Source organism: Erythrolamprus reginae, chromosome 5 (genome assembly GCF_031021105.1).
Source record: "Erythrolamprus reginae isolate rEryReg1 chromosome 5, rEryReg1.hap1, whole genome shotgun sequence".
Taxonomy (NCBI): domain Eukaryota; kingdom Metazoa; phylum Chordata; class Lepidosauria; order Squamata; family Dipsadidae; genus Erythrolamprus; species Erythrolamprus reginae.
The window spans coordinates 6,170,647-6,188,584 of NC_091954.1; positions in this window are offsets into that span (position 1 = coordinate 6,170,647).

A 17,938-nucleotide genomic window follows, 5' to 3' on the forward strand; every position below is an offset into this window, starting at 1 on the left:
TTGCTCTTCTCTGCCGGAGATCGATTATTGCTTGTGCATTTTCATCTAAGGAATCCAGGCTGCTTGCTGGGGAGAGCTCCCTCTCGGGGGACTCTGGCTGTTCCCCCTCTTCCTCAGCCTGAGATTCCTCCTCCCCGTCTGCCTGAACCTCCTGTTCCTCATCCTCCCCCTCTGAGCAGGAAGCCGGCAGAGGATCAGCTGTTCCCTGAGGGGCCTCAGACAGAATCACAACACTGGTTAGGGCTGAAAAAACCATATTCAGAGAGAGTAGCAATGAAAAGAAACCTGCAAAGATTTAGGACTGGAAAAAAACTCCTTCTGAGACAGTAGCAATGAAAAAGCCTGCAAGCCGAGAAGATTGTTAGCACCTTGTTAGGGCTGAAAAAATATTATTCGGAATGATTAGCAATGGAAAAAAGCCTGCAATCTGGAAATAGTTAGAACCTCCTTAGGGCTGAAAAATAAAAGCTTTGGAAAAGCTGCATTCATAGTATAAGGCACATCCAAATTCTCAGCCTCTTTTGGAGGGAAAAAGGTGTGTTTTATACTCTGAAAAATACGGTATATGTGATGAAGAACATTTGGCATAACCCTAAAATAAAATGAAAGATCTGGCTTCGAGGTTATGCTTTCTGGACTTTTTACACTTTTCTTAGTTTGAATGACGAAATGGATTCGAACCTGTGGCTAAGTGAGCCTTTCTTTTTCGTTAGCTGATGAGTTACAAACAGAGTAAACAGAACTGAAACCTTGCACATTTTACACCTTTATCAAAGTAAACGCCATGGGGGAGAGAAAAAAAAATACCGAGCACATAAATTGACTCTGAAGCTTTTACAAATTGGCTATTTAAACCACTCCATACCTATAAATTGTTCAGTGCTGGAGGCCATGTTGCTGTGGCCATTGTTCTTTTATGAAGCAAGACAACACAGCGTGGCAAAGGGAGAACTAAACCACTATTGCATTGGAAAAGATATGAACTGCATATGACAATATTGCCCAGGATAGGGTGGCTGGAGGTAGAGGTGAGGAAACAGAAGAAATTGCAAGGCACAAAGAAGATTTGGTGTTGCATAAATTCAGACCCTCTAACCCAGAAGGGGAAAAATAACTAATTATACTATATCCAGAATAATAGAAGTCAGGATCACAAAAATAACTTGAGACATCATGAAAATTAACCTATATCTCTTCTTCTACTCTTTCATTGATGTGTTCTATTCCTATATCTTCTTTTCTATTATTTCTTAGATATATTTTACTATGAGTATCTCCTCTATAACCTTCATCATGTATTTTACTATATGTATATAGATATACTGTATACCCACTAAAACCCTCATTGTGTATTGGACAAAATAAATAAACAAACAAACAAACGAACAAACAAACCAGCAGCAGCCTGCAGCAACCTGAATGTTTTCCTTTTCATAGGATTCTGGAGTACTTTATAGAGAATGAATGAATGAATGAATGAATGAATGAGTCAGATAGAAACATAGAAGATTGACGGCAGAAAAAGACCTCATAGTCCATCTAGTCTGCCCTTATACTTTTTCCTGTATTTTATCTTAGGATGGACACATGTTTATCCCAGGCATGTTTAAATTCAGTTCCTGTGGATTTACCAACCATGTCTGCTGGAAGTTTGTTCCAAGCATCTACTACATACTCTTTAATAGTTCGTTCCAAGCATCTACTACTCTAAAATAATATTTTCTCATGTTGCTTCTGATCTTTCCCTCAACTAACCTCAGGTTGTGCCCCCTTGTTCCTGTGTTCACTTTCCTATTAAAAACACTTCCCTCCTGAACCTTATTTAAGATATTTAAATGTTTTGATCATGTCCCCCCTTTTCCTTCTGTCCTCCAGACTATACAGATTGAGTTCATTAAGTCTTTCCTGATAAGTTTGACGCTTAAGACCTTCCACCATTTTTGTAGCCCGTCTTTGGACCCGTTCAATTTTGTCAATATCTTTTTGTAGGTGAAGTCTCCAGAACTGAACACAGTATTATTCCAAATGGGGTCTCACCAGTGCTCTATACAGCAGGATCCCAATCTCCCTCTTCCTCCTTGTTATACCTCTAGCTATGCAGCCAAGCATTCTACTTGCTTTCTACTCTACTTGATACATTTCATTTTAGGCATTTAACAGTTCCCCACTTATAAAAGCCAAGCTGGTGGTCAAATGTTTACAGCAAGGCAACTTGCGACCGTGGAACCTGATACATCTTCTTGAGGCTGGCTCTTATTTGAAATATAATAAAGGATGCAATGGTTAAATACATCACTGTTGCCAATATTAGGTGTTTGTATAGAAGTCTAAATGGCAGCCAGGCTGCCCAGGCTATTGATTTTCCTGTCTAATGGCTGAAAGAGATGTTATCTTGATTAATTAGAAGCCCAAAACAAATGCATCTTCATTCAGTTGAACCTTCAGGCGTCGCCTGTCGCCTTTTTATTTGCAGTTATATGTTGCAGACAGACTTGGAAAGGTCTACCGTAAACTCTCCAGGGGAGGAACCAACAGATTTTATTTTAATCATCGGTAAAGCGATAAACTCTGCTCCAAATTGCCCAACTCTATTGCTGTTTAAATGAATTTTAATAATACAGGTACCGCAAATAGAAATGATAACAAATGCAACAGCAGCCAATTAGTCATGCCGCTAATTTCGTTAGCTTTAAATTCATGATTGATAAGACTATTAAAGCTTGCCAGTTATTGCAGACTTTATTCAGGGACCAATATGGTTTGTTGAGTAGGAGAAATGCAGCAGGGGAGGGGAGATTGTCGTCCTATCTGTTTCTGAGAAGCTGTTAACTGCTAGTGACTGTGAGAATGAAGGTTGGAAAAGCGACACAGAAAATGAGAGGGAGATTAGCCTCCTGCTAATTCTGAAACTCCCATTCCTCACTTTTAAAACTGATTAAAAGCTCAAACTTGATAAGGAAGTTCTTCCTAATTTTAGCTTGGATTCTCTCTAGAATAGAATAGAATAGAATAGAATAGATTTTTTTTATTGGCCAAATGTGATTGGACACACAAAGAATTTGTCTTGGTGCATATGCTCTCAGCGTACATAAAATAAAATATACATTTGTCAAGAATCATGTGGTACAACACTTAATGATTGTCATAGGGGTCAAATAAGCAATGAAGAAGCAATATTAATAAAAATATTAGGATATAAGCAACAAGTTACAGTCATACAGTCAACATGGGAGGAAATGGGTGATAGGAATTATGAGAAAAACTAGCAGAATAGAAGTGCAGGTTTAGTAGAAAGTCCGACAGTGTTGAGGGAATTATTTGTTTAGTAGAGTGATGGCGTTCGGGAAAAAACCTGTTCTTGTGTCTAGCTGTCTTGGTGTGCAGTGCTCTGTAGCGACGTTTTGAAGGTAGGAGTTGAAACAATTTGTGTCCAGGATGTGAGGGGTCAGTAAATATTTTCCCCGCCCTCTTTTTGACTCGTGCAGTATACAGGTCCTCAATGGAAGGCAGGTTGGCAGCAATTGTTTTTTCTGCAGTTCTGATTATCTGATTACACACTATGATGATGATGATGGTGATGATGATGATGATGATAATAATAATAATAATAATAATAATGACAACAACAATGACAATAACAACAATAATGCAACGACTCTGGCATAAGCCAGTGAAAATGGTCCCAGTGGTCCTTGGCACGCTGGGCGCAGTGCCAAAGGATCTCAGTGGACATTTGAAAACCATCGGAATCGACAAAATCTCCATCTGTCAATTGCAAAAGGATGCTTTACTGGGATCAGCACACATAATTCACCGCTACATCATGTAGTCCTAGATGCTTGGAAAGTGCCCTACTGGTGATGAAATATGAAATCCAACATAGTGACCTTGTTTGCTGTGTTGTATTGTTGATAACAACAACAACAACAACAGAGTTGGAAGGGACCTTGGAGGTCTTCTAGTCCAACCACCTGCTTAGGCAGTAAACCCTACACTACTTCAAACAGATGGTTATCCAACATCTTCTTAAAAACTTCCAGTGTTGGGGCATTCACAACTTCTGGAGGCAAGCTTTCCATTGATTAAACGTTCTGACAGTCAGGAAATTTCTCCTTAGTTCTCAGTTACTTCTCTCCTTGTTTAGTTTCCACCCATTGCTTCTTGTTCTACCCTCAGGTGCTTTGGAGAACAGGTTGGCTCCATCTTCTTTGTGGCAACCCCTGAGATATTGGAGCACTGCTAACATGTCTCCCCTGGTCCTTCTTGCCATGCCCAGTTCCTGCGACCGTTCTTCATATATTTTAGCCTCCAGTCCCCTAATCATCTTTGTCGCTCTTCTCTGCACTTTTTCTGGAGTCTCAACATCCTTTTTGCATCATGGTGACCAAAACACACTCCATCTCATGTCCCTCCCTGTCCATCTCTTTCTCTCTCTCTCTCTCTCTCTCTCTCTGTGTGTGTGTATGTGATCTAAATCTATCCATCCAGAGTCTGTTTTCCAGAACCAAAAATAAAATAAAATTTAAAAATGGGATAGACTTCACATAGGGTTTTGACTTTGGGGCAGGTCCACCACATGTGATAGAAGGTACCAGTATCTTTATTGCACTTCCAACAGGTTGGTTTAGTTACTGTTATTTTCTGTAGCCAACTATGAAGATTTTTCCAATATTGTTTTGGGACATATCCACTATGCATGAAAGAAATACCCTTTCTTATGTTGGGTTTTATGTATCAAATAATTTCTCTTGATTGGTGGGGGTGAGGTCCCTAAATAGGCAGCTGTGTTCTGCACATCAGATTTGAATTCGGCACATCGCAAAGGTCAGCGATAGCCCACTGCTGGTGTTTTGCGCCATGCATCTGTTCTAGGAGAAAACATGCCCAAGTCTCTTTATATTGCTGTAAAAGCCTGGTTATTACTGAATATATTTCTAAATGACATGGTTTATTTCACCGCACCGTGATATGTTTAGGGGAAACACAGACTGACAGTTAGAGGAGGCAAGAAGAAGGGACACGAGTAGTTTCCATGCAAACTGAAAATGTCAACCCTTCCCTTGCTAAGCTACAGAAGCATCCTGATGGAAAAAAAAAATACCAAACAACAACAACAATAAAAAAAAGAGAGCAGACTTAAGAACGTTTTCTGACATGTGTCACGGACGAAGCCGCTGAGCCAGTGATGTGGTTCAAGATGACAGCATCTGAGCCACCGAAACTGCCTGCAGGACATTCAAAGTTTGGTGTGTGTCACTTCAAATCCTTGTTATGTCACCCTAAGAACAAGACTCGGAGAGGAGGGAGGAACAAATGGATGCAGGCTACAGCAAGAGTTCGGAAACTTAAAACCACATCCCTTCTCATCTAGCTGCTGCTAGGAAGGAAGCTCCTGTGACATTGACCCTGCTATCAAATATCTGAGTTCAGAGAAAGTTAACGTGGAATTTTTCCTCTTCTAGCTTAATTTGTGGATGTCCAAGCTCTGGCCAAACAGATCGTTTTTGCATTCTGGAAATGTCCTTTTTAGGAAAACAAACACCTGGTTCAATCATCAGGCCTGAGACTCCATTACTGCCAAAATGTCGGGCCCCAGGGGAAGAGCCTTCTCTGTGGTGGCCCCGACTCTCTGGAACCAGCTCCCCCCAGAGATTAGAACTGCCCCTACCCTCCTTGCCTTTCGTAAACTCCTCAAAACCCACCTTTGTCGTCAGGCATGGGGGAATTGAGATATCTCCCCCGGGCCTATATAATTTATGCATGGTATGTTTGTAGGTATGTCTGCTTAAAAATGTTTTTTTTAAAACTATTTGAAATCTTAAATTGTGAATTATTAGATTTGTCATGAACTGTTTTTATTGCGTTGTGAGCCACCCCGAGTCTACGGAAAGGGGCGGCATACAAATAAATAAATAAATAAATAAATAAATGAATGAATGAATGAATGAATGAATGAATGAATAAATAAAGAAAGAAAGAAAGAAAGAAAGAAACAAACAAATAAAATAATTCTACTCCAATGTTGTTTACTCAGTGATGGGCTGCTGCCCCGATTGGGGGGTGGGGGCAGGACACAGTGGGAGTAGTATTTTTATGCACTATTTATTGAATACTTAATAGTTTTTTTTTAATTGTCCTTCCTTCTCCAGTACCTTAGTGTGATCCTTAATTACTTTTAAAATAGGAAATAAATAAATAGTATGTTTTTGCTCATAAAGGCTTTCGTCATTTTTATCATTATCTACAACTGAACTTTTATAGCAATTAAAGAAAATTGAGCTACTTGCCTAATCTGTTATCATAGTGAACCTTGTAGGTTCAATACAAAACCTTAAAATGTTATTGTGCTCCTCAACAAATAATGCTGTCTATCATTTGTCCTGTTTGTGGCTATTCAAACAATTTGTCTGAATCCACTGAAAAAGAGTCCAAGCACCTATTTGAAAATTTATCCTGGTCGGTAAGCCACTCCCACCCGGTCACATGACCTTTAAGCCACTCTTGGCCACATGATTGTCAAGACACTCCCACTTGGTCACCTGATCAGCCAGCCACACCCACATAATAAGCCACACCCACAGTGTGGTAGCAAATTTTTTTTGCAGCCATTCACTGTGTTTACTATAGAAAATAATAACCTATAATGCTTGTCACTCTCAAATCTAGGATAATACCCTTGGGGGATAACTTCTTTTTCTTAGTTATAACTCCAATCAAAGAAATGTTTTGATTACACAAGGTTTATAGACAATCCCAAATTGATTGATTGATTGATTGATTGATTGATTGATTGATTGGATTTGTATGCCGCCCCTCTCTGTAGACTCGGGGTGGCTAACAGCAATAATAAAAACAGAATGTAAATCCAATACTACAACAGCTAAAAACCCCCTATTTTAAAACCAATCATACCTACAAGCAAACATACCATGCATAAATTGTAAAGGCCTAGGGGGAAAAGAGTATCTCAGTTCCCCCATGCCTGACGGCAGAGGTGGGTTTTAAGGAGCTTACGAAAGACGAGGAGAGTGGGGGCAATTCTAATCTCTGGGGGGAGTTGGTTCCAGAGGGCCAGGGCCGCCACAGAGAAGGCTCTTCCCCTGGGCCCCGCCAAACGACATTGTTTAGTTGACGGGACCTGGAGAAGGCCCACTCTGTGTATAATAAATTTAGTAATTTAATGATGGGAAGGACTAGGAGTGATGTGTTTCTTTCCCCAAAGTTTTTTTTAAAAATTTCATTTCACACAGTTACATTCACAAATATACCATTTCATTTTCTAATTCTTAATGCAATAGTTCCATACATACTTTCTATCCATCAAGACAATTATTGTTTTTATCCATTCAAGGCTGCTTTGTTGCCATCCCTTGGCCTCCTTTTTATTTCCCATAACTCTTCTCCCTCTCCTCCTCTCCCTTTCTTACATAAGGGACTTATGATTTGGAAATCCAAGAAGGAACTGAACAGGTCATTAATAGCAAACTGAACTGAAGGGAACAGTCTTGGACAGTTGCCCAAAGGGCTAACTTAATTCTGGGCTCTATTAGAAGAAACGTCACATCAAAGAAATAAGAAGTCATTATTATTTCCCATTTGACATTAGCAAGACTAATCCTGGAATACAATCTACGGTTCTGGACATCCCATTTCCAGAAGGGGACTGACAGCTTTGAACAGGGTTCTGAAGGACAACAAGCCAAGATGATTAACTGGACATACTCTGCGAAGACAGGATGAAGAAACTGGAGACATTTAGCTAGAAGGAAATAACAAGAGCTATATTCAAGTACAGGTAGTTCCTCGACATGCGATGACGACTGAGCCCAAGCATTCTGTTGTTGAGTGAAATACAGTGATACCTCGTCTTACAAACTTAATTGGTGCTGGGATGAAGTTTGTAAGGTGAAAAGTTTGTAAGACGAAACAATGTTTTCCATAGCAATCAATGGAAAAGCGATTAATGCGTGCAAGCCCAAAATTCACCCCTTTTGCCAGCCGAAGCGCCTGTTTTTGCCCTGCTGGGATTCCCCTGAGGTTCCCCTCCATGGGAAACCCCACCTCCGGACTTCCGTGTTTTTGTGATGCTGCAGGGGAATCCTAGCAGGGGAATCCCAGGTGCACAAAAATGGGTGCTTTGCTGGCAACGGAAGTATGGAGGTGGGGTTTCCCAGCGAGGGGAGCCTCAGTGAAATTTCAGCATAGCAAAAACACAGAAGTCCTTGAAACCCCACCTCCAGAACTCTGTGTTTTTGTGATGCTGCAATTTCGCTGAGGCTCTCCTCGCTTGGAAACCCTACCTCTGGACTTCCGTTGCCAGCGAAGCGCCCATTTTTGCGCGCCTGGGATTCCCCTGCAGCATAGCAAAAACACGAAAGTCTGCAGGTGGTGTTTTCCATGGAGGGGAGCCTCAGGAGAATCCCAGCAGCACAAAAACGGGTGCTTCGATGGCAACAGAAGTCCGGAAGCAGGGAATCCCAGTGGCGGCGGCTTGGGTTTGTAAGGTGAAAATAGTCTGGAAGAAGAGGCAAAAAAATCTCAAACCCCGGGTTTGTATCTCGAAAAGTTTGTATGATGAGGGGTTTGTAAGATGAGGTATCACTGTATTTGTTGATGTCAGCAAATTTCAACCAATGTTTCACTTTTCTTTTCAGTCCTGTTGTAACGGTCACTAATCAAACTGTGGTAAGTTGAAGACTACCTCAAAAGAAAACTATGAGGGAGATGATCATGAACTAGACCAGTGATGGCGAATCTATGGCACGGGTGCCACAGGTGGCACACAGAGCTATATCTGCTGGCACATAAGCTGTTGCCCTAGCTCAGCTCCAACATTCATGTATCTGCCGGCCAGCTGATTTTTGGCTCACACAGAGGCTCTGGGAGGGTGTTTTTGGCTTCGAGAGAGCCTCCAGGGGGAGGGGGAGGGCGTTTTTACCCTCCTTCGGCTCCAGGGAAGCCTTTGGAGACTGGGGAGGGCGAAACACGAGGTGTCCTGCATAAACTATTTATTTATTTATTTATTTATTGGGTTTGTATGCCACCCCTCTCCGTAGATTCGGAGTGGCTAACAACAACAATAAAAAACAGTATGTAAATCCAATACTAAAACAACTAAAAAACTAAAACCAAACATACATACAAACAAACATACCATGCATAAATTGTAAAGGCCTAGGGGGAAAGAATATCTCAGTTCCCCCATGGCTGATGGCAGAGATGGGTTTTAAGGAGCTTACGAAAGGCGAGGAGGGTGGGGGCAATTGTAATCTCCGGGGGGAGTTGGTTCCAGAGGGCTGGGGCTGCCACAGAGAAGGCTCTTCCCCTGGGTCCCGCCAAGCGGCATTGTTTAGTCGATGGGACCCAAAGAAGACCCACTCTGTGGGACCTAACTGGTCGCTGGGATTCGTGCAGCAGAAGGCGGTCCAGGAGATAATCTGGTCCGGTGCCATGAAGGGCTTTATAGGTCATAACCAACACTTTGAATTGTGACCAGAAACTGATCGGCAACCAATGCAGACTGCGGAGTGTTGGTGTAACATGGGCATTTTTGGGAAAGCCCATGATTGCTCTCGCAGCTGCATTCTGCACGAACTATGCCCATAGTGTGGTAGTAAACATTTTGGTAGCCTTCACTGCCTCCACTCCTCCACTCTCAACAGTACACCCTACGCAACTAGTCTTACAATTCTAGGTTTAGAAAGGTTGTCATATCCAACAGGACCTAAGCATAGCCCATAAAATCATCTGCTACAACAACCTTCCTGTCAATGACTGCTTCAGCTTCAACCACAACAACACATGAGCACACAACAGATAACAAATAAAAAGGTCCAAACTCGACTGCAGGAAATACGACTTTAGTAACGAGTAATTGATGCATAGAACTCACTATCTGCCTCTGTAGTATCATGACCTAACCCCCAAACTTTACCCTTAGACTTCCTAAGAGGTCAGTGAGGGGCGTGTATAAGTGCACCAGCGTGCCTTCCGTCCCCTGTTCTAATGTTTCTCTTTTACTAGTATCAGGTATATAAACATTATTATTATTATTATTATTATTATTTATTAGATTTCTCTGCCACCAATACGTACTTGACAAAACCAACAAACAAATACATAAAATAAATAAATAAATACCGCCTCTGGTTTTCTCCGACGTGATATGGCCAAAATAAGTGAGGCCACAGTTTTGTGATTTTTGCCTTCCAGTGACATGTCAGGGGTTATGCATTCCATTGCTTGTTGGTTGGTCACTTTTGTTGTCCCTGTCTTTTATTTTTCTCACTTTTCAATTGGAATTTTGCGATGCCTTTATGGAGATTTTGCTTCGCATATTTGCTACCAAGCTGTTGCCGAACTGGAATACACCCTGAGATTGGGAAACGGTCCCTGGTCAGTGGTCCTAAATTCTCCACCCTCCTGTGCAAACTCAGAAAAATTCAGTAACTAGGTAAAACAGCTGAAATGTTTAATATCCCACTGGGGAAGAAAAAGAAATCACTGCGTGTCAGAGTTATTGAAAAGATCGACTTAAAATATGTGGGATGGCCAAAAGATTGCAGTTAATAGCTATTAATTTAGTATTGATTACCAAGAATTGAGGAGAAAGAGAACAGGAAAGAGAGTAGTTATTTCCTGGGTTTCAATTTAATTCTGGCTGCCTATTTTTTTATGTCATGGCTTTGGAAGAGACATTCTGGGGTCTTTGCTTTTAGCATCTTCCTATTGCAATTATCGGACTGTAATAATACTTTTAAGCAGTGAAGGGCTGCAAAAAAATTTACTACCAAGCTGTGGGCATGGCTTATTGTGTGGGTGTGGCTTAATAGTCACATGACCAAGTGGGAGTGGCTTGCTGGCCATGTGACCAGGTGGGAGTGGCTTGACAATCATGTGACCAGGGAGTGGCTTAAAGGTCATGTTTCCTGATCAGTTCACCTCTACTATAAAATTTATTTATTTATTTAATTATTCATTCATTCATTCATTCATTCATTCATTCATTCATTCATTCATTCATTCATTCATTCATTCATTTGTCCAATACAAAAATAGATAGGAAGAAAAATAGACACAAATTGCCCTCGTCCCTCCACTTTTCTCATTGCTTGACAGCTCCATCCCACCAGGGAAAAGGATCTGTTTTCTGATACAATGGTTCCTCTACTAGCTAACAAGGAGATTTAATATGAACTTAATTTATTCTATGACCAGGTTCTTAAGTAGAAAAGTTTGTAAGAAGAAGCAATTTTCCCCATAGGAATCAATGTGAATGCAAATAATGTGTGCAATTGGGGAAACCACAGGGAGGATGGAGGCCCTGTTTCCTCCCAGGAGATTCCTAGAGAGGCCCCATAGAGGCTTCTCCCCACCTTTTCTGGCCCTGTTTTATCCCAGGAGATTCCTAGAGAGGCCCCACAGAGGCTTCTCCCTGCCTTTTCCGGTTACAGTTTTGGAGGCTCGGGTTTGTAATTGGAAAATGGTTCTTGAGAAGAGGCAAAAAAAATTTGAACACCCAGTTCTTAAGTAGAGATATTCTTAGGTAGAGGTACCACTATATAGGTAAAGGTTCATGCTTCCTACCCTCAAAACATCGCTACAGAGCACTGCACACCAAGACAACTAGACACAAGGACAGTTTTTCCCCAAACGCCATCACTCTGCTGAACAAATAATTCCCTCAACACTCAAAGTATTTACTAAGTCTTCACTCCTATTACTACTAGATTTTTTCTCATCATTCCTATCACCCATCTCCTCCCACTTATGACTGTAACTTGTTGCTTGAATCCTTACGATTTTTATTAATAGTGTTTCCTCATTGCTTATTTGACCGCTATGACAATCATTAAGTGTTGTACCTTATAATTCCTGACAAATGTATCTTTTTCTTTTATGTACACTGAAAGCACATGAACCAAAGACAAATTTCTTGTATATGCAATCACACTTGGCTAGAATAAATTATTCCATTCTACTCTATTCTATTCTATTCCATTCCATTCTATTCTGTTCACAACTTTTTAATAGTTTGGTGGCTAAAACTAGATGCAGCATTCTAGGTTTGGCCTTACTAAGGTTTTATAGAACAGTACTAGTACCTTGTGTGATCTGCATTCAATCCCTCTGGTAATGCAATTTAGGATTGTATTGGCAAGAGAAACCTAAATCCAACTTATCTCAGGGACCGCCTTCTGCTACACGAATCCCAGCGATCAGTTAGGTCCCACAGAGTGGGTCTTCTCCGGGTCCCGTCAACTAAACAATGCCGCTTGGCGGGACCCAGAGGAGGAGCCTTCTCTGTGGCGGCCCCAGCCCTCTGGAACCAACTCCCCCGAAATATTAGAATTGCCCCCACCCTCCTTGCCTTTCGTAAGCTACTTAAAACCCACCTCTGCCGCCAGGCATGGGGGAATTGAGATACCCTTTCCCCCTAGGCCTTTACAATTTTATGCATGGTATGTCTGTATGTACGTTTGGTTTTTATATTAATGGGTTTTTAATCGTTTTTAGTATTGGATTATTATTGTACGCTGTCTTATTATTGCTGTTAGCCGCCCCGAGTCTCCACAGAGGGGCGGCATACAAATCCAATAAGTAAGTAAGTAAGTAAGTAAGTAAGTAAGTAAGTAAGTAAGTAAGTAAGTAAGTAAGTAAGTAAATAAACAAATAAACAAACAAACAAACAAACTTGTATTTGGGAAATTTTTACAACCTTAGATTCTCAGGGCTGAAAAAATGTAATCAACACAGAAAGGAGGCAATAAAGAAACACAGCTCATTTCTATTTACTTTGGAACCGAGATGTCTTTCTTTTATTTTTTTAATTTTATTTTATCACTCTTTGGCCATCGTATTAATATGAGCCCAGAAGAGGAATACTGTTCTGCACAAGGCAGACCCGGAATTCACCGCAGCGGTGTGTGTGTGTGTGCATTTGTGTGTCAGAGGGCTAAATAAAGCAGCAGGGTTATTAAAGAAGCCCGGGATAAATTTATGATCCCTCCCTTGGAGGTGCAGCTCTGGGCTATAGGATAAGGACAAGTGGATCACCCAAGCTTCAAAGGTCCTCTCTCCCTCCTCTCATGAATCAGAGTCAGCAGCCTGCAGGTAGGAGATGAGAAACGGCAGGAAAAATAATCTTGGCGGACAGGGAGAAAATCCTTGAGTTTGTCATTCTTGATGGGCCTTACATCACGTCAGCAAACTGCTTATTTCTTGTTGGGTGCAGAGGTCACTCTGTGTGTGTTTTATATAGAATTCTTTATTCTTTCTTGGCCAAGTGTGATTGGACACACAAGGAATTTGTCTTTGGTGCATCTGCTCTCAGTATACATAAAAGAAAATACAGTAATACCTCGTCTTACGAACCTAATTGGTTCCCGGGGGAGGTTCGTAAGACGAAAAGTTCATAAGATGAAACATTGTTTCCCATAGGAAACAATGTAAAATCAATTAATCCGTGCAACAACAAAAAAAAAACACAAAAAAACGCCGCCGCCCGGCTGTCACCTTTTGAAACAGCCCGGGGGCTTCTCAGCGTCCTCCTGAACCCGAACGCCAAACCCGAACTTCCAGGTTTGGCATTCGGGAGGCTGCCGAGAAGCCCCCTGGCTGTCTTAAAAAGTGACAGCCGGGCGACGGGGCTTCTCGACGGCCTCCCGAACGCTGAACCCGGAAGTTCGGCAAATGTTCTGGTTCGGGAGGCCGCTGAGAAGCCCCACCGCCCGGCTGTCGCCTTTTAAAACAGCCGGGGGGCTTCTCGGCAGCCTCACGAATGCCAAACCCGGAGGTTCGGGTTTGGCATTCGGGGTCAGGAGGACGCTTAGAAGCCCCCCGGCTGTTTCAAAAAGCTACAGCTGGCCGGCGGGGTTTCTCGGTGGTGGCGGCGGCGGGTTCGTAAGAAGGAAAAAGTTCGTAAGAAGAGGCAAAAAATTTCTGAACCCCGGGTTCGTATCTTGGGTTGTTTGTAAGATGAGGGGTTCGTATCATAAGGCACCACTGTATACATTTGTCAAGAATCATGTGGTACCACACTTAATGATTGTCATAGGGGTCAAATAAGCAACGAGGAAACAATCAATATTAGAATAGAATAGAATTTTATTGGCCAAGTGTGATTGGGCACACAAGGAATTTGTCTTGGTGCATTTGCTCTCAACGTACATAAAAGAAATAAAATAATAAAAACCTTAAGGATAAAAGCAACAAGTTAAAGACATACAGTCATAAGTGGGAGGAAATGGGTGATAGGGATGAGGAGAAAAAACTAATAGTAATAGTGCAGACATAGTAAATAGTTTGACAGTATTGAAGGAATATTTGTATAGCAGAGTGATGGCATTCAGGAAAAAAACTGTTCTTGTGTCTACTTGTCTTGGTGTGCGGTGCTCTGTAGTGACGTTTTGAGGGTAGGAGTAGAAACAATTTATGTCTAGGATGCGAGGGGTCAATAAATATTTTCATTGCCCTCTTTTTGACTCGTGCAGTATACAGATCCTTAATGGAAGGCAGGTTGGCAGCAATTGTTTTTTTCCCTTAAGTTTGATTATCCTCTGAAGTCTGTGTCGGTCTTGTTGGGTTGCAGAACTAAACAAATAATTCCCTGAACACTATCAAAATTTTTACTAAGTCTGCACAACTATTTCTACTAGTTTTTTTTCCTCATTATTCCTATCACTCATTTCCTCCAACTTATGATTGTAAGTCAGTGTTTCCCAACCTTGGCAACTTGGGGATATCTGGACTTCAACTCCCAGAATTCCCCAGCCAGCATTTGCTGGCTGGGGAATTTTGGGAGTTGAAGTCCCAATATCTTCAAGTTGCCAAGGTTGGGGAACACTGCTGTAACTTTTATTAATATTGATTGTTTCTTCATTGCTTATTTGACCCCTATGGCAATCATTAAGTGTTGTACCTCATGGTTCCTGACAAATGTATATTTTATTTTACGTACACTGAGAGCATCTTCACCAAAGACAAATTCCTTGTATGTCCGATCACTCTTGGCCAATAAATAAAAATTGTCCAGACTATGAATAAAATCATGGATCATGGAAGCATTTTGCAGGGCTTGGAAGAGTTTCTTAGGAAGCCAAAACTGTTTTCAAGAAGAAGGAACAAGGAAGAGGTCGAGGAGGTTCGGAGCTGGCGTTTGTCAAAAGCATTCTTCTTTTCTTCCCTGAGAAAAATGTCCTGGAGTCTAATTTCAGTTCCCTGATGCCTGCCAAGAGTTAATCCCCCTAAAAGTCACCAAATATAACTGACCGTCCTTTTTTGTAAAATTGCCCTAAATGCCGTAAGCAGTCGAAATGACTTCGCAGCGGTACAATTGCTGCCTTCGTGGGAGCTGAATTGAGTGGCTTTCGAGTTTGCAGCCATCCACTCTATTATTTCTTCACCATTTCCCTAAGCGAAATAAGTCTGCAACCTGCCAAGGATCTGTCATTTTTGTGTAGCTGAGCGGCTTTCAAACAAAGCTCGGCCTCTTGATCGGGATCATTTAAAGCAGAGAGGTCTTCAAACCAGGCAACCAGAGAAGGGTTGCAAAAAAATGTTACTGCCACACCGTGGGCGTGGCTTATTGTGTGGGTGTGTCTTGATGGTCATGTGACCAGATAGGAGTGGTTTGCTCCTGATCCTCTGCAGCTTCTGCTCAGGCAATCTCACATTACTCACAAGAACCTACAAAACTTTTGCCAGACCCATCCTAGACTACTGCTCATCTGTCTGGAACCCATACCACATCTTGGACATCAACACCCTTGAAAATGTCCAAAGATATTTCACCAGAAGAGCCCTTCACTCCTCCACTCGAAACAGAATATCCTAAGAAAATAGACTATCAATCCTGGGCCTAGAAAGCCTAGAACTACGGCGCCTAAAACACGATCTAAGTATTGCCCACAAGATCATATGCTGCAACGTCCTACCAGTCAATGACTACTTCAGCTTCAACCGCAGCAACACAAGAGCACGCAACAGATTCAAACTTAATACGAACCGCTCCAAACTTGACTGTAACAAAAAAAATATGATTTCAACAATCGAGTTATCGAACTCATTACCGGACTCAATTGTGTCAACCCCTAAACAATCGAGTTATCGAACTCATTACCGGACTCAATTGTGTCAACCCCTAAACCCCAACATTTCTCCCTTAGACTCTCCACGATTGACCTCTCCAGGTTCCTAAGAGGCCAGTAAGGGGCGTACATAAGTGCACTGGTGTGCCTTTCGTCCCCTGTCCAATTGTCTTTCCTTTCTTTCACCTATCTTATATATTCTCTTCCTTTCATATATCCTCTCCTCTAAGTTCACTTTTACCCTTATATATATTACCACATGTCTATTTTTCTTCCTATGTATTTGTGTATTGGACAAATGAATAAATAAAATAAAGTAAAGTAAAGTAAAGTAAAATAAAATAAAATAAAATAATAAAATAAAATAAAATAAAATAAAATAAAATAAAATAAAATAAAATAAAATAAAATAAAATAAAATAAAATAAAATAAAATAAAATAAAATAAAATAAAATAAAATAAAATAAAATAAAATAAAATAAAATAAAATAAAATAAAATAAAATAAAATAAAATAAAATAAAATAATAAAATAAAATAAAATAAAATAAAATATAAAATAAAATAAAATAAAATAAAATAAAATAATAAAATAAATAAAATAAAATAAAATAAAATAAAATAAAATAAAATAAAATAAAATAAAATAAAATAAAATAAAATAAAATAAAATAAAATAAAATAAATAAAATAAAAAATAAAATAAAATAAAATAAAATAAAATAAAATAAAATAAAATAAAATAAAATAAAATAAAATAAAATAAAATAAAATAAAATATAAAATAAATAAACATGTGAGCCTAGCGAAGAATAGGACCAGGAGAGACATGATAGCAGTCTTCCAATACTCAAGGGGCTGTCGCAGAGCACCAGAAGGATGGAAACTGATCAAGGGGAGATTCGACTTAGAAATAAGGAGAAATTTTCCGACAGCAAGAATCAGTCCACCAATGGAACTGGCTCTCCTGCAGAAGTTGTCCCTTCCAAACCCTGTTATTCTGTATAAACTAGACATAAGATTTCAAGTCTGTAGATCCAATTATTTCCTTAATCATGAATCACTGGCCCAAGAAAACAGTTTTGAGCCCGCAAATGGGCTCCTATCATTAGAATACTCTTCTTCTCTGAAAATGCCATCAATGTTACTCGGATCCTGGAAGCGCTACCGTAAGCTTGAAGTGACAGATTCGTGGGGAAACAAGGGTTGGGAACAGCCCCAATCTTTTACGAGCCCCATTAAATGTCGTATTGGCTTCTATCCCCCTTCATCACAATAAGGCAAAGCAAAATGCGAGGGAGATCTTCTTCTTTTTTTTTCCCGGGGGAAATTGTAGCCCAGAAAAGAAGGGGAGGGGGAAAAAAACACACACCTAATTTTATGATTGGCATGTATCATTCATACCAGACAGGTTGGTATGAATCTTTATCTCCGATGTGCTTCACTGCAGCTACATAAATTGTTTTTGCTGCAAGTGCATCACCGGCATAATCTCAACCCCATCATTCATTCCTCCCCCTCTCTTTTGGAAAGAAAGTCACCGGATTTTCTGCTGTCATTCAAAGAACCTTTGTTTTTTGTTTTCAATATGCCATCAGTGCAGCTGGCAATAAAACAAGAAGCTCACAGAAGAAACGGTGAAATAGGGAATGATATGTGCTTCCTTTCTGAGGCTCGGCTGTGCTGCTTCATCATGGTGATGGGATGATGATGATGATGATGATGATTATTATTATTTATTGGATTTGTATGCCGCCCCTCTCCGCAGACTCGGGGCGGCTAACAACAGTGGTAAAACAACATGAACAATCCAATTAATAAAAACAACTAAAAAACCCTTATTATAAAAA